The 22388-nt window shown below is 44.1% G+C and overlaps 3 non-coding genes across 3 annotated transcripts; 2 read left to right on the forward strand and 1 right to left on the reverse strand.

Annotated features, from left to right (window-relative positions):
• Positions 1-2697: 2697 nt before the first annotated feature.
• On the forward strand, positions 2698-2770 carry trnac-gca (transfer RNA cysteine (anticodon GCA)). The gene has a single exon. It is a non-coding gene; the product is annotated as a tRNA-Cys (tRNA).
• Positions 2771-9393: 6623 nt separating this feature from the next.
• Positions 9394-9482, forward strand: trnap-agg (transfer RNA proline (anticodon AGG)). Its single transcript is given in 2 exon segments — positions 9394-9429; positions 9447-9482. It is a non-coding gene; the product is annotated as a tRNA-Pro (tRNA).
• A 4844-nt stretch (positions 9483-14326) lies between these two features.
• Positions 14327-14408, reverse strand: trnas-gcu (transfer RNA serine (anticodon GCU)). The gene has a single exon. It is a non-coding gene; the product is annotated as a tRNA-Ser (tRNA).
• Between the last annotated feature and the right edge of the window lie 7980 nt (positions 14409-22388).

The following is a 22388-nucleotide window of genomic DNA, read 5'->3' on the forward strand; positions in this document are numbered from 1 at the left end:
TCTTAAAGACCTCTATCAGGTCACTCCTCAGTCTTCCCTTTTCTAGAGAAAAGAGCTTCAAGCTGTTTAGTCCTCCTGAGAAGTATATGCTCCGAGTTCTATTATCATCCTTGTGAATCTTTTTTTCAGCTTTGCCAATTCCTCTTTATTCTTCTTATAATCTGTCGACCAGAATTGTTCACGTTACTCCAAGTGTGGTTTCCTTTTTCACTTCACCTCTGAACTTTCCATTCTCAGCCTGGTTCTGACTTGTATTATCAACCTGACATCTGCCATACGGCCACTTCCTCTGTTTCATTTTATACTCTATCTCTTTCGTCATCCAGAGATCTCTGGCTTTAGTTGCTTCTTGTGGGAATGTACACAGACTGTACCCGAACAACCTCCTCTTCAAAAGTGCCCATTGCTCGATTACAGTTTTGATTCCATTTTACCAGGGCCGGATCAGTTCTCAACCCTCTGTAATTGACCCTCTTCCAATTAAGTGTTTTTACTCTAGATTACTCCTTCTCCTTTTCCATTGCTATTCTAAACCTGATGATACTCTGTTCGCTATTCCCTAAATGCTCCCCCAACGACACTTGCTCCACATTAACTATCTCATTCCCTAGAACCAGATCCATCATTGCCTCCTAACTACAGTTGCTTCACACACTAGCTCCTCCTGCCACACTTGCCTAATGCCTGCTGGATGCATCTTTATTATATTCTGTGCACTTACATATATGGCACTGAGAGCATGATCTTGTGAATCTGCACATTGAACCTGTTGTTTCTTGTGTTAACTGTAACGATCTACAGAACTAGGGGCAGAGCACAGTGAGAGAGCACTTGATAGCTGCTGGAGAAACATCTGGTTGAAATTCAGGTGTCGTTTGTCTGGTGCTTCCAGTTGCACGTTCTGTGGTTAGGATGTGTTCACTGAAGTTTAGTGACAAGGCTTTCCATGTTGGGTTGTGCATCGCATCTGTGTACAATAGTGTGACTCAATCCGTTCATGAATCATTTCTGATTGCTGTAATTATTTGTCTCCCAGAATAACTGATGAAGCTTCTTTTCAGATTGGTTCTTTCAACAGTGATGACTGCCAGGTACTGAACTCTGTTGCATTCCCTTGTCTGTGGACGATGTCAGTGGGTGCATTGCTTAATTGCAGTGTTTAATTATAAATCAAGCGATCGCTGGTTTAAATCCCGATACTCCCTCTTCTTTCTAAATGATTTTGTGATTCATACAGTAAGTCTGAATTCCCTGTAGCAGCAGGATTGTTGTTTGCATTGAAGCTTCAGCAGAGAAACAGGTTAGCTATCTCGATTGGTCACTTCCGGTATTTATGCACCACATGGGTCTCCTCCTGCCATATTTCATCTCGTTCTATCAGCCATACATTCCTTTCTCTTTCATCTCTTCATCGAGCTTCCCCTTGAAAGCATCCATGCAATTTGCCTCAACGATTCCTTTTGGTGGCGAGTTCCACATTCTTACCGCCCTTTGGGTCAAGAAGATTCTCCTGAATTCCCTCACAAATGGAAACGTTTTTTTCTCCGTCACCCAATCGAATCCTTTCAAAATCTTAAAGACGTCTATCAGGTCACCCCTCAGTCTTCCCTTTTCTAGAGAAAAGAGCTTCAACCTGTTTAGTCCTCCTGAGAAGTATCTGCTCCGAGTTCTATTATCATCCTTTGAATCTTTTTTTCAGCTTTGCCAATTCCTCTTTATTCTTCTTATCATCTGTCGACCAGAATTGTTCACGTTACTCCAAGTGTGGTTTCCATTTTCACTTCACCTCTGAACTTTCCATTCTCAGCCTGGTTCTGACTTGTATTATCAACCTGACATCTGCCATACGGCCACTTCCTCTGCTTCATTTTATACTCTATCTCTTTCGTCATCCAGAGATGTCTGACTTTAGTTGCTTCTTGTGGGAATGTACACAGACTGTACCCGAACAACCTCCTCTTCAAAAGCCGCCCATTGCTCGATTACAGTTTTGATTCCATTTTACCAGTTCTCAACCCTCTGTAATTGACCCTCTTCCAATTAAGTGTTTTTACTCTAGATTACTCCTTCTCCTTTTCCATTGCTATTCTGAACCTGATGATACTCTGTTCGCTATTACCTAAATGCTCCCCCAAGGACACTTGTTCCACATTAACTATCTCATTCCCGAGAACCAGATCCATCATTGCCTCCTAACTACAGTTGCTTCACACACTAGCTCCTCCTGCCACACTTGCCTAATGCCTGCTGGATGCATCTTTATTATATTCTGTGCACTTACATATATGGCACTGATAGCATGATCTTGGAAAACCACGCATTGAACCTGGCACTGCATTTGTTGACTGAAAGTATCTTAAGAGCTGGGGGGCAGAGCACAGTGTCAGAGCATTTGACAGCAGCTGAAGACCTCTGCTTGAAATTCTGATGTCGTTTGTCTGGTGCTTCGAGTTCCGCGTTCTGTGGTGAGGATGTATTCACTGAAGCCGAGAGACAAGGCGTTCCAAGTTGGGTTGTGCATCGCATCTGTACACAATAATGTGACTCACTCCATTCATGAAATATTTCTGATTGCCGTAATTATTTGTCTCCCAGAATAACTCATGAAGCTTCTTTTCATGTTGATAATATCAACATTGTTGACTGCCAGCTACTGAGCTCCATTACATTGTGCGTGCAAGAATGGTCACTAGATGAGGGGGTGTAGCTCAGTGGTAGAGCAATTGATTGCAAATCAAGAGGTCTCTGGTTCCGAATCCAGGCGCCCCCTTGCACATTCTAAGTGCTTCTTTTGAGGAGTCAGAAAATCAGTCATCTGTCGCTGTCGTTGTTTATATTGAGTTTGCCGCACAGATCCAGTCCATTTGACCCAATGGGGCCGGGCCAGCCTTTGTGCTTCACACAAGACTCCTCTCTCCCTAATTCACTTACCCCCAGCCGCACACTCTTCCATTCCTTTCGCCCGCGTGTGTTTATCTCGTTCGCCATTTCATGTATCGATGTTATTTGCCTCAACTGCTCCTGAAGGTCGCGAATTCCACATTCTTGCAACTCTTTGGTAAAGAAGTTTCCCATGAATTCTCTATTGGATTTATTAGTGACTATCTTATATTGATAACCGATAGTTTTAGAGTACCCTACGAGTGGAAACATTTTCTCTACGTCGACCCAATCAAACCCTTTCATTATCCAAAGACCTCCATCATGTCAGCCATCAGCCTGTTAAATCTATCCTGAAAGGTATTCTCTTTCAGTTCTGGCATCATCATTATTTTCACCTTCGCCATTTCCTCGATATCCTTTTTATAATAGGGAGACCAGAAGTGTTCACAGTGCTCCAAGTGTGCTTTAACCAAGGATCTAGGACTGCAGATACACAAATCACTAAAAGTGGTGTCGACAAAAAAAGAACAAACCAAGCACTGGGGTTCATTTCCAGGGGGATAGAATTGAAAAGCGGAGAGGTTATGTTAAGCATGTATAGTCTCCCTGATAAATACTGAGGAAAAGTAACTATTCAATATTCCAGCCATTTCACTGTCATTACCTCTGAGTCTATCTTGTGTATCCCTTGTTGGCCCTATCCCTATCCTGATGTTATTGACGTTTCAGTGGAATAATTGACTATTTATTGATAATTTAATTTTGTATTTCCTTTCTGCTTTCCTGATTGCTTTTCGACATCCTTCCTAACATCTTCATTTCCCCCTTTATCATCCTTTCCTTTATTGTCCATGTGGTTCGAAGATGCCTTTGTTTAATTTCAATTTTACCCTTATCTCTTTATTCATCCACAATGTTTCATTGTTGGCTATTTGTTGTTTTCTTTAGAGGGATATAGTTCTCTTGAACTCTATTGATCACCGTTTCAAATATTTCCCAAAACCTTTTCTCCATCTTTGTCAAGATTTTTTCCAAGTTCACCTTCCAAAGTTCCAATCTCACCCCCTCAAAAATAGTTTGTTTCCAATCTATTAATTTGGTCTTTGTCTTACTTATGTCTCTCTCAATCTTTTACGGTGGAGGGATTGAGGTTGGGAGTTAGTATGTGAGTGAGTGAGGGAGGGATGGAGGGAGTGAGGGAAGGATGGAATGAGGAATGGATAGAGTGAGTGAATTAGCGTCTTCGTGAGTGTGCGAGTGACAGAATGAGCGAGAGCGAGAGGGAGGCAGGGAGAGCAGGCAGGAGTGATAAAACTACAAAAGAGAGACAGGCAGACAAGAGAGGAATCACTGCTGGATCTAGTAATGGGGAATGAAACGGAGGAGATAGAAGTAAGTGTAGGCGAATATCGAGGCACTAGTGATAAGGTTTAAAATAATAATTGAGAAAGACGGCCACACGCCTATTGCCAGCAATCTGCGAGCATCCGCGGGCCAAATAGAGGCTTTCAGCATTTTCCACTTTTATTTCCTGGCGACGACACACTTTCGACACTCACAGCTTCTTATTTCATGGCCAGGATGCAATTTACACACTTTCCCTTTCGTTAAGTCCCACTTCTGTTCCGTAACCTGTAAATGAATCGATTGACTTAACAAATATTACAGTCACTTCACACACGATCTCCTCCTGTCCGCTCTTGCTAAATGCCTGCTGGATGTTTATTTATTACATTGATTCGATATTCTGTACACTTGAATATATGGCACTGAGAGCATGATCTTGTGAAACTGCACATTGAACCTGTTGTTTCTTGTGTTGACTGTAACGATGTAAAGAGCGGGGGGCAGAGCAGAGTGAGAGAGCATTTGACTGCAGCTGGGCAAAAGTCTGGTTGAAATTCAGGTGTCGTTTGTCTGGTGCTTCATGTTCCGTGTTCTGTGGTAAGGATGTGTTCACTGAAGCTTAGTGACATTGCTTTCCATATTGGGTTGTGCATCGCATCTGTACACAATTGTGTCACTCACTCTATTCATGAAACATTACTGATTGCCCGAGTGATTTGTCTCCCTGAATAACTGATAAAGCTTCTTTTCATGTTGGTTTTTCAACATTGATCACTGCCAAGTACTGAGCTCCGTCACCTTGTGTGTGTAAGAAGCGGGGCTGGTTGTGGGGGTGTCGTTCAGTGGCAGAGCATTTGACTTCAGATTAAGAGGTATTTGGTTCAAATCCAGGTACCCCTTTGCATTGTAATTGCTTATCGTGTGATGCGTAGGGTAAGTGTACCCTCCCTGCAGAAGCAGGATTGTTGCTGATGTTCTGTTACGTTCTGCCGACAGCAGTTGAGAAGTCCACTCATCTCGATTGTTCCATCCTGATGTTTACGCTCCACATGAGTCTCCTCCCTCCCTCCTTCATCTCACCCGATCACCCTGCCCTTTACTTCATCTGCTTATCCTGCTTCCCCTTTAAAGCATCTATGCCATTCGCCTGAACTATTCCTTTTGCTGGGAGTTTCACATTCTTACCAAACTTTCGGTAAAGATGTTTCTCTTCAATTCCGATTGGATTTATTAGTGACTAGCTCATGTTTATGACCTCTCGTTTTGGTCTCCCTCACAAATGGAAACATTCTGACGACGTCTACCCTACCAAACCCTTTAATTATCTTAAAGATCTCTATCAGGTCATCCCCCAGTCTTCTCTTTTCGAGAGAAAAGAGCTCCAACCTGTTGAGCCTTTCCTGATAAGTATTTCTTGATAAGTCCGAGTTCTATTATCATCCTTGTGAATCTTTTTTGCTGCTTTGCCAATTCCTCTCTAATCTTCTTATAATCTGGAGACCAGAACTTTTCACATTACTTCAAGTGTGGTCCAACCAAGGTTCTATTCCTGCTTATCATCTGGCTTTCAATTGTATCCCTTAGTGGTCTCAGCCCGGATCCCTGTGGAATACCACTTCTCATCTTTTGTCAGTCTGAGTAACTGCCCTTACCCTTAATCTCTGTTTTCTTTTTTGTAGCCAGCTTGCTATCCATTCTGATACTTGTCCACTGACTCCACATCCTCAGACCTTAGATATGAGTTTATAATGCTGAACCTTATCGAAGGCTTTTTGAAAATCCAAATTTATTACGACTGCTACATCAGCCATGTCTATTCTTTCTGTTACTTCTTCAAAGAATTCAATAAGATTGCTCAAGCATGACCTTCCTTTCTGAAATCCGTGCTGTCTATTATTTATTATAATTTAGTTTTCTAGATATTTTTTCTGTTGCATCATAGAGTAATCATTCCATTATCTACACTAACACCGATTATAAACTCACTGTTTTGTTGCTCCCTGGGCTTGTTCTATCTCCCTTGTTTTATTTTAGGAATAGGATTGCTGTCCATCAGACCTCTAACAATATTCCCTTTTCTAATGAATGTTTACACATATGAAAGAATATCTCTACTGCCTCTTCCCTAATGTCTATTAACATGCGCGGCTGCAATCGATCCTGACTGGGGGTCCTTTCCTCTCTAAGTTTGATTAGTTTATCAATTATCTTTTATGTTTTGTAGTGAAATTGCAGTTAAGGAGGAGGAGTGTGAAACATTGGATGGAATAAACATGTTGAGAGAAGAAGTATTAAGGAGATTAGCATCTTTGAATGTAGATAAATCCCCAGGGCCGGATGAAATGTATCCCAGGCTGTTAAAAGAAGCAAGGGAGGAAATAACGAAGACTCTGAACATCATCTTCCAATCCTCCCTGGATAAGGCGTGGTGCTGGAGAATTGGAGGACTGCTAGTGTCTTACCGTTATTTAAAAAGGGAGATAAGGATAGACCGAGTTATTATCGGCCAATCAGTTTTACCTCGGTGGTGGGCAAATTTTTGGAATCAATTCTGAATGACACGTTAAACCATCACGTAGAAAGGAACGGGTTAATGAAGGACAGTCAAGATGGATTTATAAGGGAAGGTCGTGACTGACTGACTTGATTGAATTTTTTGAGGAGGGAACAAGGATTGTCAATGACGGCAGTGCATTTGATGTCGTCCACAAGGATTCTAGCAATGGTCGACGGGAGTTTTTATGACTGGAAGGCTATTTCCAGTCAGGTTCCGCATGGCTCACTATTAGGTCCCTTGCTTTTCCTGGTATATATTAATGATTTTAACTTAAATGTACGGGCATGATAAAGAAGTTTGCTGAAGATACAAAAATTGACGGTCAACTTTTGTATTCTCTGCAAACTTCTTTATCATGCCCCCTAAATTTAAGTTAAAATCATGAATATATAGTGAGGAGGAAACCTGTAGACTGCAGGAAGATATCAACGGACTGATCAGGTGGGCAGAAAATTGACAAATTGAATTCAATCCGGACAGGTGTGAGGTGATGCATTTGGGGAGGGCAAACAAGGCAATGGAATACAAAATAAATGGAATGATACTGAGAGGTAGAGGACGTGAGGGACCTTGGAGTGCATTTGCTTTCTTCGCCGAGGCATAGAATATAAGAGCAGGGACGTTATGCTCGAGCGGTATAAAACACTGGTTATATCACAGCTTAAGTACTGCATACAGTTCTGATCACCATATTACAGGAAACAATGTAATTGTACTGGAGAGGATACAAAGGAGAGTGGACGAATGAGTGAATGAGTGAGTGAATGAGTGAGTGAGTGATTGAGTGAGTGAGCGAATGAGTGCGTGAGTAAGTGAGTGAGTGAGTGATTGAGTGAGTGAATGGGTGAGTGAGTGAGTGAATAAGTGAGTGAGTTGATGAATGAGTGATTGCGAGAGGGAAGCAGGGAGAGAAGACAGGAGCGATGAAATGACAAAAGGGAGACAGGCAGACAAGAGAGGAATCACTGCTGGATCTCGTAATGGGAAGTGAAATGGAGCAGATAAGAGAAGTAAACGTTGGGGAACATCTAGGCACGAGCGATCACAACATAATAAGGTTTATAAATATCATTGCGAAAGACGGTCACAGTTCCGTCGCCTGCACTTTCTGACTGCATTTGACGACCAAAAGTAGTTTATGGAGAATTTTCCACTTTTGTTTCCTGGAAATTACACACTTTGGGCACTCACAGCCTCTTATTTCATGGCTAGGATGTAAATTCTGTAATTTACAAAGTTTTCCATTCGTAAAGACCCATTTCTGTTCCGTAACCAGCAATTGGATGTATTGACTTAACATATAGAATCATAGAAAGGTTACAGCACAGAAGGAGACCATTCGGCCCATCGGGCGCGGGCCGGCTCCCTGCAAGTGCAACCCAGTGACACTCCCCCATCCTATCCCCGTAGCCCTGCAATTTTTTCCCTTCAAGTACTTATCCAGTTCCCTTTTGAAGGCCATTATTGAATCTGCCTCCACGACCTCCTCGGGCAATGCATTCCAGATTCTAACAACTCAATGCGTAAAACAGTTTCTCTCTATCTACTCTGCAAGAAACCTCATGGTTTTGAAGACCTCCATCAAATTTCGTCTCAACCTTCTCTGCTCTGAGGAGAACAACCTCAGCTTCTCCAGTCTATGCACGTAACTGAAGTCCCACATCCCTGAAATCATTCCAGTAAATATTTTCTGCACCCTCTCTAAGGCCTTCACATCCTTCCTAAAGCGTGGTGCCCAGAATTTGACACAATACTCCAGTTGAGGCCAAAGCAGTGTTTTACAAATGTGAAGCCCTGAGAGGGGGTGCAGAAAAAAATTACTAGCATAATTCCAGGAATGAGGGACTTTAGTTACATGGATCGACTGGAGAATATGGGGTTGCTCTCCTTGGAACAGAGACGGTTTTGTCGAGTTTTGATAGAGGTATTCAAATCATGAAGGATCTCGACATGGAAGAAGGAGAGAAACTGTTCACATTGGCGGAAGGGTTAAGAACCAGAGGACATCGATTTAAGGTGATTGGCAAAATAACCAAAGGTGACATGAGGAAAAACTTTTTCACGCAGTGAGAGGTTCGGATTTGGAATGCACTGCCCGAGGATGTGATGGAGGCAGATTCAATCACGGCCTTGAAAGGGGAGCTGGATAAGTACTTGAAAGGAAAAAAAATGCAGGGCTTCGGGGAAAGGCAAGGGAGTGTTTCTAGCTGGATCGCTCTTGCAGAGAGCCAGCACGGACTCGATGGGCCAAATGGCCTCTTTCCGTGCTGTAACCTTTCGATGATTCAACTTTATGTGTTGGAGGCGATTCAAAGGGAACAGAGCGTGCCGTAAATCGACACACCTCTCAGTATCCTCGCAAGCAATGTAGTTTAAGAGCAATTAATCCTGAAACGTCTTACTTGATAACTCAAGTCGTACACTCGAAACCAATTTGGTAAAGGAAGACTAATATTGGGGACTGGAAATAGTTAGTGTACAACTTGATATTGCTGTACACTGGAATAGAAAACGAGATTGGATGGACAGAAGTGGTCTGAAAGGATGGCCGATCGGCTGTGGGACGCAATGAACTTTTACACTGGCTGCACAATTGAGCAAACAGTGGCTCGTTGGTCTAGGGGTATGATTCTTGCTTAGGGCGTTTCATTGAATAATATGCAAGAGGTCCCGGGTTCAAATCCCGGACGAGCCCTCCTGTGTTGCTCATTTCAGTGAAAAGTCACCAATTGTCTTCTTACTTCTTTTCAGTGTTGCTGTTGGTGGAACTGAATTCTTTCCAGACCATGTTTGAGCTCCAGTGGACTGAATGCAGAAGATTCTTCGGCGCAACACACAGAAAGCAAATAAAATGTCTCAAGATGATGAGGAGATTGAAACTGAATTTGCATTTTTCCCAATTCAGGCGGATATTGGATGGCGGGATAGAAAGCCAAGTTTGCCGATGACGCCAAGATAGGCAGCATTGTTAGCAGTGCAGATGAAAGCATAAAATTACAGAGATGCATTAATACAATGAATGACTGGGTAAAATTGTGTCAAATCGATATCTGTTTAGTCAAGTGTGAGGTCATCCACTTTGGACCTAGAAGGATAAATCAGAGTATTTTCGAAATGGTGAAAAGCTCGAAAAAGTGAAGGTCCAAAAAGACTTCGGGGTCCATGTACATAGATCATTAAAATGTCATGGACAGGTAAAAAAAATAATCAAAAAGGTTAATGGAATGTTGGTCTTTATATCTAGACGACTAGAATACAAGGGGATTGGCATTATGATACAGTTATACAAAGCTCTGGTTAGACCACACCTGAAGTATTGTATTCAGTTCTGGGCAACGCACCTTCGGAAGGATATATTGGCTGTGGAGTGAGTGCAGCGTCGATTTACTAGAATGTTACCTGGACACCAAGGGTTAAATTAGGCGGAAAGTTTACACAAACTGGGGTTTACCTCGAATTTAGTCGATTAAGGGCTGATTTGATCGAACTTTTCAAAATATTAAAGGGAACTGATGGAGCAGATCGAGAAAAACTATTTCCGCCGGTTGGGATGTCTAAGACTTGGGGACATAGCCTAAACATTCGGGTCAGGACTTTCAGGAGTGAAGTTGGGAAACACTTCTCCAAAGCAAAGGGAGGTAGAAGTTTGGAACTCTCTTCCGCAAACGGCAGTTGATGCGAGCTCAATTGTTAATTTTAAACCTGAGATTGATCGATTTTTGTTAACTGAAGTTATTAAGCGATATGGGGCTGAGGCGATTATATGGAGTTCGGTCACATATCAGCCATGATTTGTTTGAATTGCGGAACAGGCTCGAGGGGTGAAATGGCATACTTATATTCCTCAGCTCCTCATTGGTGAGAATGATTCTGCATTGGCCGGAAATCGAACCAAAGTCTCCCGCATAAGAGGTGAGAATTCGACCCCTGAACAACCAATGCGCGCGTTCTTAATAGCGGCAAGTGTCCATTTGGAATCCGATCTGAACGAACATGCCGTTTACAGCTGCGGTGGCCGAGTGTTTCAAGCGTTGGACTCAAAATTCAATTGAGGTTTTCCTGCGCAGGTTTGAATTCTGCTCGCAGAGCTTCTGTTTCAAGATCACTTCAGTGCTGAAATAGATTAACTTGGAGTTAATTGACCGCATTTATCTCTCTCCCAGAATGAGAGATTCTACAGCGTGGCCGGTGCTTTTAATTAGTGTCGGATCTTCTCTTGCAAGATTACAAGACCCGAGAAGGAATCTCTCCCAATCTGTAACTTAAATTCTGCTAGTTTGCAAAACCTGACATTTTTACTCTTTATTTTCTTTGTCTGCATCTCTCTCTCTCTCCCTGTCTCTGTCTCTTGTCTCTCTGTTTTGTCCCGATGGACTTCTCAGGATTCCTTGAACGGCGACAGCTGATCTCACCAGCAACAATAGCAGAGAATGTGAAAGGAAAAAAAAGACTGAGACAGTAGGAAAAGGAAAGGTGCAACCCAGCTGATAAATTGGTCGCTAATGTATCCACATTCATGGATCTTCGCTCTCATAGTGAATGAAAGCAGCAATTTGAGTAAAGTGTACTTATGGTGGAGTGTAAACTATGACGATGCCGAGACAGACGACAATGTCGTTTCAGAGTAATTCATTCTGTAAAGTGTTACTTGATAATACAAGTCGTACATTCAAAACAAATTTGATATTTTTGATGTGATATAATTAGTGCAGAACTTGACATTGTACAAGAAAGCGGGATTCTATCGACAGAGCCTTCTGAAAGGATGGCGGATCGGCTGCGTGGCAGCGAAATTTTACAGTGGTTGCACGGCTCTGTTGCCAGTTGGTCTTTGGGTCTGATTCTCGCTCAGGGAGTTTCATTGGTTCAAATCCAGGATAAGCCCCGTTGTGTCCCCATTTTTAGTCAAAAATCACCAATTGGCTTCTCACATCTTTTCAGCGGTGCAGAAGGCAGGTTTGACTTATCTCCAGCAGAACATGTTTGAGCACCGGAGGACAGAATGCAAAGGGTTTGTCCACGCAACACACGGAGACGAAATGAAGATAATCTTTCAAGAAGTTGGACAGATTGAAGCCGTCACATGAATTTATCGCAATTCAGGCGATCTCATGGGTGCAGAATACAAAAGGTAAAGGATGCTGCATTGTCCTGGAAACAAACTCATGGTTTACCGCCGGCAGGCAAGGGTTTCACAATGAACCACCAATGCTCACACGGCTGCAGACTGCACGTGTAACGTTGGATACATGTCTGGAACATGCAGACTGGCAGAGTTCCGGTTTGTCCACCTCAAAAATTTCAAGAATTGCCTTCAAGCTGCACCTTAAAATCTGCTCAATCACAGAATTTGGAGATTTATACTATTTTTCTTTGCATGCATCTCGATATCTATGTCTGCGTTTCTTCCCTCTCTGCCTTTCCCCCTGATGGACTTATCCAGCTTCTTTGAACGGCCAGACGGGTTTCTGGAACGCCCAGGTTTCCAGACTGTAGAATCTTCAGTCCATTTATTGTATTTCGACAGGATGATCTTTGCTATTTTTCCGTCTCCGTTTTCAGAAAATATAAGCCCAGATGGGATTTCATCTCCTCGGGTCCCGTCACCTTCGGCTAATGGGAATGAACCCAATCTATCATTCGGTCTTAATATCTGTATTCTCATTGCTTAAGAATAAAATTACGGGGTTACAGTTATTTTGAGGACACATTTTAGAAATTAACACATAACAGACTTATTCAAAAACTAGAAGCACGTAATCAGCTAAAGGATAGGAGGCAGAGAGTCGTGGTGAACGGATGTTTTTCTGACTGGAGAGAAATATGCAGTGGGATCACCCAGGGGTCGGTATGAGGACTATTGCTTTTCTTGTTATATATACATGACTTGGATGTAGGAATAGGGAGTACAGTTTCGAAATTTGCGGATGATACAAAACTTGGCAACCGAGAGCATAGTGAGGAAGATAGTAGCAGACTTCAGGAGAACATGGACAGACTGGTGAAATGGGCAGTCACGTGACAGATTTAACGCCGATCAGTGTGAAGTCATGCACTTTTGGAAGAAGAACAAGAAGAGGCAGTATAATCTAAATGGAATAATTTATGGGGGGTTGCAAGAGCAGAGGGACCTGGGGGAGCATATTTACAAAACAGGGCAAGTTGATAAGGTAGTTAAAAAGCGTATGGGATATTTGGCTTTGTAAATTGGGGCATTGAATTTAAATACAAGGAAGTCACACAAAACCTTTACAAGTCACTGGTTAGGCCTCAGCTGGAATATATTGTACACTTCTGGGCACCATACTATACGAAGGATGAAAAAGGATTGAAGGGGATTCAGAGCAGGTTGACCTGGATGATACCAGGGATGAGGAACTTCAGTTATTTGGAGAGATAGGAGAAGCTGGGATTATTCTCCTTACAGCAGAGATGGTTAACGGGAGACCAAAGAGAGGTATTCAAAATAATGAGGGGTTTTGAAATAGCAAGTAGGGAGAAATTGTTTCCTCTGGCAACTGGGTCGGTAACCAAAGATCATAGATTTCAAATAATTGGCAAAATAACCAGAGAGGAATTTAAGAGATTTTTTTTCACACGGAGGGTTTGTTAAGATCAGGAACGCACTTCCTGAAAGGGTGGTGGAAGCAGATTCCACAGGATCATTCAAAAGGCAATTGGACATGTACTTGAGGGGGACTAATTTGCAGGGTTATGGGGAAAATCTGGGGTGTGGGCCTAATTTGGACAGGACTTCGAAAAATAGCCGGCACAGGTACGATGGCCGAATGGCCTCCTTCTATGCTGTAAGATTCTATGATTCTATGATTACCTTCTGAATCGTTGGAATTGATAATATTTAGTGTTGTGGAGCCAAGAAAATTATAAACGTGATATTCGGCTTCTCCATTCCCTTATGAATATCGCAGATTATAATGTCCAGGCGGCGTGGGACTGAATGGTGGATAGAGTGCGGGGATTGGAATGGAAGCCCAGCAGAATGAACTTGATGTCAACAGCAGGCGGTGAACCTTCTTCTCCAGAGAGGATCGTCATTTCAGTTCAGAAGGAAAAAGGTATCAAGAAAATCGGGTGAAATCGACACGGAATGAACCGGGACTGACAGCACATCCATTTTAAACAGACACAGACACGGAATGATCCAAGACTTACAGCACATCCCTTTTAAACAGACACAGACACGGAAAAATTCCGGGACTGACAGCACATCCCTTTTAAACTGACACAGACACGGAATGATCCGTGACTGACAGCACATCCCTTTTACACCGATAGAGACACGGAATGATCCTGACTTAAATCATAATTATGGTACATAAATTTCTCTTACGTTGACGACAAGATTTACTCGTTTTACAACGACATCACTGTCCACTTTTATTATTCGCGACCTTGCAATCTCAATACCTTCTTGGTAGGAACTGTTGCTGATTTCAGCAAACAATGCAAAAACTTCCTTCTGCCGTTTGCCGACCTTCTGGATGGACTGAATGAAAGAAACAAGATTAAACACAACGTCGACGAGGATGAAACTCGAACCCACGCGTGCAGAGCACAATCGATTAGCAGTCCATCGCCTTAACCACTCGGCCACCTCGTCGCATGCGCAAATTTGCGAAAGCTCCTTTATTCAAAATGAAAATACTGCCGATGTTGCCAAACTGAAATAAAACAGTAAATGCCGGACATCCTCAGCAGGTCAGGCAGAATCTTGAGATACAGAGTTAACATTTCATGTAGATGACCATCACATGAGTATTCTATTACAATCCTGACTTGCGCCTTGCAGATGGTGGGACGGCTTTGGGGTGTCAGGAGGTGAGTTACTCGGCGCAGAATATCCAGCCTCTGACCTGCTCTTGTTGCCACAGCATTCAGCTGGCTGGTCCAGTTAACTTTCTGGTTCATGGTTACCACCAGGATGTTGATGGTGGGTGATTCCTGGAAAGATTCTAGGAATGAGGGGCTTTAGTTTCATGGATGGACTGGAGAAGCTGGGGTTGTTCTCCTTGGAATAGAGACAGCTGCGAGGAGATTTAATAGAGGTATTCAAAATCATGAAGGATCTGGACAGAGTAGATAGAGAGAAACTGTTCCCATTGGCGGAAGGGTCAAGAACCAGAGGACAGAGATTTAAGGTGTTTTGCAAAAGAGCGAAAGGTGACAAGAGGAAAAACTTTTTTACACAGCGAGTGTTTCGGATCTGGAATGCACCGCCCGAGGGGTGGTGGAGGCAGATTCAATCATGGCCTTCAACAGGGAACTGGATAAGTATTTGAAATGAAAAAAAAATACAGGGCGACAGTGAAAGGGCGGGGTGGGGTCTTGCTGGATTGCTCTTGCAGAGACCCGGTACGGACTCGATGTGCCGAATGGCCTTTTTCCATGCTGTAACCTTTCCATGATTCTATTCTGTGTGTCGGGGGCGATGCAAAGCGACCGGAGCGTGACGTAAATCGACCTGCTCATGTCCATTCCCTGATAATAAATCCGAGTGTGATGTAAAGAAGAAATACATAATTATGGTACATATCTTTCATCTTATGCTCACCACGAGAGATACTTCGTTTACCAGTGGGCCATTGCGCACTTTGATTGAAACTTCACCTAGATCACCCCTTACAATCCCAACACCTCCGTGCAAGAAACATTTTGGGTGGCAATTCAGACTTTGCTGATTTGTGCAAACAGATGTAAGCCAGCAATGCGGAAACGCACTTCTTCGGAAAGAAGATTTTTGGGTGACGCGGCCAAAATGAACAGCTCTACTAATTGTAGCAGAGGGGGGATCCGAACCCACATAATCGAAAGATTGACTCCACCATCTTGGACAACTGCATTGCTCTCCTCCATACCAGTCTGTCCATTTCTGATATAAAAATTCAGAGGGCTGAAAGCTTACCTCTGGTTCTTTCTCCACAGGTGCTGCCTGACCTGCTGAGTGTTTCCAGCATTTTCTGTTTTCATTTTTGTGAATTCACAATGGCTGTTTTCCTGAAAACACCCAGTTTGACCCAAGGACAAAGCTCGCACTTCACTTTCCCCACACGCTTTAAAGTCTGTCGTTTCTGAACAAAATCCCCTCCGCGCCGGACATTCAAAGGACCTTTCGCTCACGGCCAACCTCCTGTCATCGACACTTTTTCACCATTCCCGCGCTTCTCATTTCTCCTCATTCCTTTTCAATCGGACATTTCCACAGACCGATTAAGATCAAGCGGAACATTTCCGGTCTTACTGTACCGCCCAGACTGAAAAAAGTGCACCTTTCAGCCGTCATTCGCAGCTCTGTCGCGCCGCCCGTCTCTCCCGCACATCAACTGCTCGGGCAAAAGCTCCAACGACCATGAAAACAAAACCCAGTTCTTCAGTTAACATCCCCCGTGTCACAAGATACCTCATGGAAATTTCACGGAAAAGTATGCCGCTGTCCTTCCGAATGCCAGCCCTGCTTTCTTAGTGCTTGTCTCTGGAACAGTCACGCAGATCGAAATGTATCGATTGGTTTCAAGGCACAAATGAACATTGGTGCGAGCGGGACATGTGCCCCCGAGAAACAGCGGTCGATGTGGAGCAAACTTAAAGGCGTAAGAATGTGAAAGTGAATGTTACAGTTGGCAAGGCCGCAGGAAAGTCTCAATGAAATGGACGATGATTGTGGAAGGAAGAAAATGCTGGAAGAAGCGACAGGTCTGAATTTTGGATCATCCAGCAGAGACACATGAGAGAACAAAAACAGGATACAGACAAAGGTGCTGGAGGCAGAAAGAAAAAGCACGAAATAAGAGGAATGAAAAGAGAGTAACTTAGTGGAGCGCGAAGAGATAAAGTAGTATAGTGGTTATGTTAAGTGGCTAATAAGCCAGAGACCTGGACTCAGAATCCGGGGTCACGAGTTCATAATCCCGCCATGACAGCTGGAGAAATTCAATTCATGAAAAATAAAAGTTGGAATTAAAATACCAGTATCAGTAATGGTGGCCATGAAACAACCGGATTGTTGTAAAAACCCATCTGGTTTACTCATGCCCTTCAGGGAAGGAAACCTGCCTTCCTTACCCAGTCTGGCCTCTATGTGACTCCAGACCCACAGCGACCAATGTGGTTCATTCCTAATTGCCCTCTAAAATGGCCTGGCAAACCACTCAGTTGTAAAATCTCGATTAACAAAAAAGTCTTAATAAAACCGGACGGGCCACCAGGCACCGCACACGACAAAGGCTCAAACCAAGCCCAGTCGAGTCTGCAAAGTCCTCCTCACGAACATCTGGGGACTTGTGCCAAAATTGGGAGAGCTGTCCCACAGACTTGTCAAGCAACAGCCTGACATAGCCATACTCACAGAATCATTCCTCTCAGCCAAAATCCGCAGACTCTTCCATCACCATCCCGGGGTATGTCCTGTCCCACTGGCAGGATAGACGGACCAGACAGTGGCGGTACAGTGATATGCAGTCAGGATGGGAGTGCTCAACATTGACTGTGGACCTCATGGCACCAGGTCAAACATGGGCAAGTGAAACCACCTACTGACAAGCCCTCAGCAGCTGATATCAGTCCTCCTCCATGTTGAACACCACTTGGAGGCAGCACTGACGGTAGCTGGAAGACTTCAATGCTCATCACCATAGGTGGCTCGGTAGCACCACTCCTCGCCGAGGCCTGAAGGGCATTGCTGCAAGATTGGGACGACTGTAGATGGTGAATGAATCAACACGAGGGAAAAACCAACTTGACCTCGTCCTCACCAATCGACGTGTCGCAAATGCATCTGTCCATGACAGTATTGGTAGGAGTGACCACTGCACAGTCCTCGTGGAGACGAAGTCCTGTCTTCGCACTGAGGATACCATCCAACGTGTTGTGTGGCACTACCACCGTGCTAAATGGGATAGATTCAGCAGCTCAAAACTGGGCATTCCATGAGGTGCTGTGTGGCCATCCTGCAGTAGCATAATTGTATTCCAGCACAATCTGTAACTTCTTCGCCCGTCATATTCCTCACTCTGCCAAAAAGCCAGGGAATCAATCCGGGTGCAATGAGGAGTGTGGAAGAGCATGCCAGAAGCAGCACCAGGCGTACCTAAAAATGAGGTGCCAACCTGGTGAAGCGACAACTCAGGGCTAAACATGCTGTAGATTAGAGCAAAGCGAATCCACAACCAACGGATCAGATCAAAGCTCTGCAGTCCTGCCACAGCCAATCGTGAATGGTAGTGGACAATGAAACAACTAACGGGAGGAGGAGGCTCTGTGAGTGCAAAAAGTGATGGACGAGTCCAGCACGTGAGTGCAAAAGACAAGGCTGTAAGCGTTTGCAGCCAGAAGTGCCAAGTGGATGAATCCATCACGGCCTCCTCCCAATATTCATCGCAGCCAGTCATCAACCAATTCGATTCACTCCACGTGATATCAAGAAACGGCTAAATGCACTGGATACATCAAAGGCTATGGGCCCCGACAACATTCCGGCGGTAGGACTGAGGTCTTGTGCTCCAGAACTAGCTGCGCCTCTAGCCAAGCTGTTTCAGTACAGCTACAACACTGGCACCTACCCGACAATGTGGAAAATTGCCCAGGTATGTCCTGTCAACAAAAAGCAGGACAAATCCAATCTGGCCAATTACTGCCCCATCAGTCGACTCTCAATCATCAGCAAAGTGATGGAAGGTGTCGTTGACAGTGCTATCAATCGGCACTTACTCACCAATAACCTGTTCAACGATGCTCAGTTTGATTCCGCCAGGACCACTCGGCCCCAGACCTCATTACAGTCTTGGTCCAAACATGGACAAAAGAGCTGAATTCCAGAGGTGAGGTGAGAGTGACTGCCCTTGACATCAAGGCAGCATTTGACCGAGTGTGACACGAAGAAGCCCTAGTAAAATTGAAGTCAATGGGAATCAGGGGAAAACTCTCCAGTGGCTAACACAAAGGAAGATGGTAGTGGTTGTTGGAGGCCAATCATCTGAGCCCCAGGTCATTGCTGCAGGAGTTCCTCATGGCAGTGTCCTTGGCCCAACCATCTTCAGCTGCTTCATCAATGACCTTCCCTCCATTATAAGGTCAGAAATGGGGATGTTCGCTGATGATTGCACAGTGTTCAGTTCCATTCGCAACCCCTCAAATAACGAAGCAGTCCGAGCCCGCATGCAGCAAGACCTGGACAACATCCAGGCTTGGGATGACAAGTGGCAAGTAACATTCGCGCCAGACAAGTGCCTGGCAATGACCATCTCCAACAAGAGAGAGTCCAGCCACCTCCCCTTGACGTTCAACGGCATTACCATCGCCGAATCCCCCACCATGAACATCCTGGCGGTCACTATTGACCAGAAAATTTACTGGACCAGCCATGTAAATGCTGTGGCGACGAGATGCTGGGTATTCTGCGGAGAGTGACTCACCTCCTGACTCCCCAAAGCCATTCCGCCGTCTACAAGGCTAAGGTCTGGAGTATAATGGAATACTCTCCCCTTGCCTGGATGAGTGCAGCTCCAACAACACTCAAGAAGCTCGACACCATCCAGGACAAAGCAGCCCCCTTGAATGGCACCCTAGCCACCACCCTAAACATTCACTCCCTTCACCACCTGCGCACAGTGGCTGCAGTGTGTACCATCCACGGGATACACTGCAGCAACTCGCCAAGGCTTCTTCGACAGCACCTCCCAAACCGACGACCTCTACCACCTAGAAGGACAAGAGCAGCAGGCACATGGGAACAAAACCACCTGCACGTTCCCCTCCAAGTCACACACCATCCCGACTTGGAAATATATCGCCGTTCCTTTATCGTCGCTTGGTCAAAATCCTGGATTTCCATTCCTAACAGCACTTTGGGAGAACCTTCACCACACGGACTGCAGCGGTTCAAGAAGTCGGCTCACCACCACATTCTCAAGGGGCAATTAGGGATGGGCAATAAATGCCGGCCTCGCCAGCGACGCCCACATCCAGTGAACGAAGAAAACATTAATGTGAAGACATTGGCTGCAGCAGCGGGGTTGCACTTTTTATTTTCCTACTGTCTCAATCTTTCTTTATTAACTGGACAAATCAAATTGGGCAGGGCAGCCTTGAGGAAGAGTTTATTGAGTGTATTCGGGATGGATTTCTTGAGCAGTATGTAACTGATCCAACAAGGGGCCAAGCAACCTTGGACCTGGTCCTGTGTAATGAGCCAGGATTAATTAATAATGTCCTAGTTAAGGATCGCCTTGGAATGAGTGACCATAACATGGTAACATTCCATATCGAATTAGAGGGTGAGAAGATTGGTTCTCAAACAAGCGTACTGAGCTTGAATAAAGGAGACTATGATGGTATGAGAGCGGAATTGATTAAAGTGGACTGGGAAAATAGATTAAAGGGTAAGAAGGTACATGAGCAATGGTGTTCATTCTAGGAGTTATTTTACAACTTTCAAAAAAAAAATATTCCACTGAGGAAAAAAGGGTGTAAAAGAAATGACAGCCATCCGTGGCTAAGTAAAGAAATTAAGGACAGTATCCGACTAAAAACAAGGACATATAAGGTAGCCAAACTTAGTGGGAGGATAGAAGATTGGGAAGACTTCAAAAGACAGCAAAAAGTAACTAAAGGATTGATTATGAAAGGGAAGATAGATTATGAAAAAAAATTAGCAAAATATATAAAAGCAGATAGCAAGAGTTTCTATAGTTATATAAAAAGAAAAAAGGGTGGCAAAGGTAAACGTCGGTCCCTTTCGAGGATGAGAACGGGAAATTAATGGTGGGAAACATGGAAACGGCAAAAATGCTGAACAAATATTTTGTTTCAATCTTTACGGTAGAGGACACTAAGAATATCCCAACACTGGACAAACAGGGGGCTCGAGGGGGGGAGGAGCTAAATACGATTAAAATCACTAAGGAATTGGTACTCAGTAAAATAATGGGACTGAAGGCGGATAAATCCCCTGGACTTGATGGCTTACATCCGAGGGTCTTGAGGGAACTGGCAGTTGGGATTGTGGATGCTTTGGTAATAATTTTCCAAAATTCTCTGGACTCGGCAAAGGTCCCGGCAGATTGGAAAACTGCAAATGCAACACCCTTATTTAAAAAGGGTAGTCGGCAGAAGGCTGGAAATTATAGACCAGTTAGCCTAACATCTGTGGTGGGTAAAATTTTGGAATCTATTATTAAGGAGACAGTAGCGGAACATTTGGATAAACATAATTTAATAGGACAAAGTCAGCATGGCTTTACGAAGGGGAAGTCATGTCTGACAAATTTGCTTGAGTTCTTTGAGGACATAACGTGCAGGGTGGATAAAGGGGAACCAGTGGACGTAGTGTATTTAGACTTCCAGAAGGCATTCGACAAGGTGCCACATAAAAGATTATTGCTTAAGATAAAGAATCACTGGATTGGGGGTAATATTCTGGCACGGGTGGAGGATTGGTTATCCAAAAGGAAGCAGAGAGTTGGGATAAACAGTTCATTCTCGGACTGGCAACCAGTAGCCAGTAGTGTTCCGCAGGGGTCGGTGCTGGGTCCCCAACTCTTTACAATCTATATTAACGATTTGGAGGAGGGGACCAAGTGTAACATATCAAAGTTTGCAGATGATACAAAGATGGGAGGGAAAGTGGAGAGGGAGGAAGACATAAAAAACCGACAGGGGGATACAGACAGGCTGGGTGAGCAGGCGGAGATTTGGCAGATGCAATACAATATTGGAAAATGTGAGGTTATGCACTTTGGCAGGAAAAATCAGAGAGCAAGTTATTATCTTAAAGGCGAGAAACTGGAAAGTACTGCAGTACAAAGGGATCTGGGGGTCCTCGTGCAAGAAAATCAAAAAGTTAGTATGCAGGTGCAGCAGGTGATCAAGAAGGCCAACGGAATGTTGGCTTTTATTGCTCTGGGGATAGAATATAAAAACAGGGAGGTATTGCTGCAGTTATATAAGGTATTGATGAGACCGCACCTGGAATACTGCATACCGTTTTGGTCTCCATACTTAAGAAAATACATACTTGCTCTCGAGGCGGTACAACGAAGGTTCACTCGGTTAATCCCGGGGATGAGGGGGTGGACATATGAGGAGAGGTTGAGTAGATTGGGACACTACTCATTGGAGTTCAGAAGAATGAGAGGCGATCTTATTGAAACATATAAGATTGTGAAGGGGCTTGATCGGGTGGATGCGGTAAGGATGTTCCCAAGGATCGGTGAAACTAGAACTAGGGGGCATAATCTTTGAATAAGGGGCTGCTTTTTCAAAACTGATATGAGGAGAAACTTCTTCACTCAGAGGGTAGTAGGTCTGTGGAATTTGCTGCCCCAGGAAGCTGTGGAAGCTACATCATTAAATAAATTTAAAACGGAAATCGACAGTTTCCTAGAAGTAAAGGGAATTAGGGGTTACGGGGAGCGGGCAGGAAATTGGACATGAATTTAGATTTGAGGTTAGGATCAGATCAGCCATGATCTTATTGAATGGCGGAGCAGGCTCGAGGGGCCGATTGGCCGAATCCTGCTCCTATTTCTTATTGACCTTCTCTGCTGGTGTTGCAGGTTCGATCAGGCATCGCCGTTTCAGGAAGCCT

The sequence above is a fragment of the Heptranchias perlo genome, chromosome 20 (genome assembly GCF_035084215.1).
Source record: "Heptranchias perlo isolate sHepPer1 chromosome 20, sHepPer1.hap1, whole genome shotgun sequence".
Taxonomy (NCBI): Eukaryota; Metazoa; Chordata; class Chondrichthyes; order Hexanchiformes; family Hexanchidae; genus Heptranchias; species Heptranchias perlo.